This window comes from Phyllostomus discolor, chromosome 5 (genome assembly GCF_004126475.2).
Source record: "Phyllostomus discolor isolate MPI-MPIP mPhyDis1 chromosome 5, mPhyDis1.pri.v3, whole genome shotgun sequence".
Taxonomy (NCBI): domain Eukaryota; kingdom Metazoa; phylum Chordata; class Mammalia; order Chiroptera; family Phyllostomidae; genus Phyllostomus; species Phyllostomus discolor.
In genome coordinates, this window is record NC_040907.2 from 144,047,663 (window position 1) to 144,050,310 (window position 2,648).

Here is a 2,648-nt window from a genome sequence, read left to right on the forward strand (position 1 = left end):
AGCTGGGGAAGAGAGACAATTTCAGTTTCTTTTCTTGTTTTGAGCAGTGATCAAAAGATGTAAGAAGAAAGAAATAAGCAAAATCTATTTAGAGGGGAAATGCCTTGGGCCTTTGTCTAAAAAACTTTTGTTAACACTAACTTGCATTTTTTAACTTCTAAACACAAATTAGTGCATCCGAGCTGAAAGGGAGAAAGACACTCTGAATGACTGATTTCTGGTTTGGTGAAAAAATGATTAACTTGGATTATACCTGCAGTGGGAACAAATTCATTAAATGGGCACAGGAGTTACATTTTACTTCACGCTGTTCTCTAGCTTTTGAAAGTTTGACATCAGCATGTGTTACTTTTATGACTGGAGAGAAAGCCATTTCTTCCTCCACACCTCACCTTCACTTTTTGGGGGTCAAGCATATTGTCTCCCGTCACCCATACCATAACCTTTTTGTAACAACTGGTAACAAAAGAGCTTCTATTTACCAAGTGTTTGCTATAGGTGAGGCCAAGCTAAAGTCTCTAAATATCTTACTTATTCCTTACCACAATTCTAAGGGCAAAGACTACCACACTCATTTTTACAGATGAAGAAATGGAACCTCAGAGAGATTAAGTGACTTGCTCAAAGTCACAGAGTTCATTGGCAGTGGAGCCAGAATTGGAATCCAGGCAGAACTTGCAACGGCCTCCGAACTGGACTCACTATCACCATTCTCCGCCTCCTCTTATTACACCAGATGGAATCACATCACTTATGTGCTTAAAATCTGTGGCACTCCCACCTCACCCCTTTCACTACCCAAATAACACAACCTCAGCCTTTTAACATCTCATTTCCAAGTCCAGTTTTCAACACACTTATTCACATACTCATTATAAGTGAATGAATAATAGCAAGACCTAACATTTGCATTAAAGCAATTTTATATACACCTTCCCCAAACCGTGTGACATAGGCAAGTGAGCAAACACTTCTAAGCAGTTTCAATTGCTTATCAAGAGGCAAAATGATACGCCTTGACTTTCCTTCCTTGTTCTCACGGTGCTCTGATCTTTCTACCACGTTTCAAGTATGTCACGTTCCTTCAACTCTCTAATTCTGCAGCACTGTTTCTGCTGGTGAGCATGCCCTTCACCGTGCCTGGTGAGCACATAGTAATCCTTCCTGATTTCTCTGGCTCAACTGACCCATCTTTCTTTGGGCACACTTAACAGCCCATTAATGTCCTGCATGATCACACTGCCTACATGAGATTAGATGCATCTGTTTGCTTGACTCTCTTTTCCAGTACACTGTGGACTTCTCTAGAACAGAGATTATGGGTCATGTGCATGACCTCATTTAGGAAGCTAGGTTAAACTGGCAGTGGGGAATGGAATGGATGAAAAAAGACATGATTCACAGCAAGGGTGTGTTTTTACTGCTTCCAGGATTCATGCAACACTGAACCAATAATCATCAAGAGTGAGACTTGGTCCTAGGGGCTGAGATAAATGGTGGTGTGTTAGGTGTGTATGTATGTATGTGTGCAGAAAAAGAAGGGGTAGGGTATGTATATAGTGGATATACATATATAATTTCTCTGTTGTACATATAAAATGTGGGTACATGTATATAAAGTGTGCATATATAATGAGTATAAATATACTCGTGTATACATGTATAGTCTGTATAAATATGCATGCACATATATAGTATACATACATGTATAGTTTATGTGCATATGTACATATATAGTGTACACAAACTTGCCTGTATACTTATAGTGTGTGGATATATAGTTTGTTTTTGGTCTTCACATAAACAGTGTATATATAGTAGTGTGCATATATATGAGGTCTGTCCTGAAAAAGTCCAGCCATTATTAATATAATGAGAACAGTTTGGATGACATCCACGTAACCTGGCAGCCAAGGAGGGTGGATTCTCATGTGCAAACAATGAAAACTTCACTGTACTAGTCAGTGGGGGCAGTAGATGCCATTGAGTGAGCATGTGTACTTTGTGGCCATCACATTCAAAATGACTAAATAGAGCAACAAATCTGTATCAAATTTTGTGTTAAACTTGAGCACTCCTCCATGGAAACTATTCAGGTGATTCAGAAGACTGGGTAGCTATGGGCAACTCGTGATTGGCAGCTTCATCACAACAAATCACCCACTCATGCATCCCATCTCATGAAGAATTTCTTGGTGAAATACCAAATCACCCAGGTGACTCAGCCCCCCTACAGCCCAGACTTGGTACCCTGTGACTTCCAACTTCTCCAAAAATTAAAGTCACCTTTGAAAGGGAAAAGATTTCAGAACATCAATGAGATTCAGGAAAATACAATGAGGCAGCTGATGGTGATTGGGAGAGCTGTGTGAGGTTCCAAGGTGACTACTTTGAATGGGACTGAGGTGTCATTGTGTTATGTACAATATTTCTTGTATCTTTTTCAATAAATGTTTCTATTTTTCATATCACATGGCTGGATACTTCTGGACAGACTTCATATACAGTGTAGATTCACACACATGCATGGTATATGTGTGCACACACCTCATCTATGTGTGTGTACTGTAACACAGCTCGAGCAGAGACTTAGAGGGTACACTTGAAGATGGTAGGAAGGACATTTATTTAAACACAATATACATATT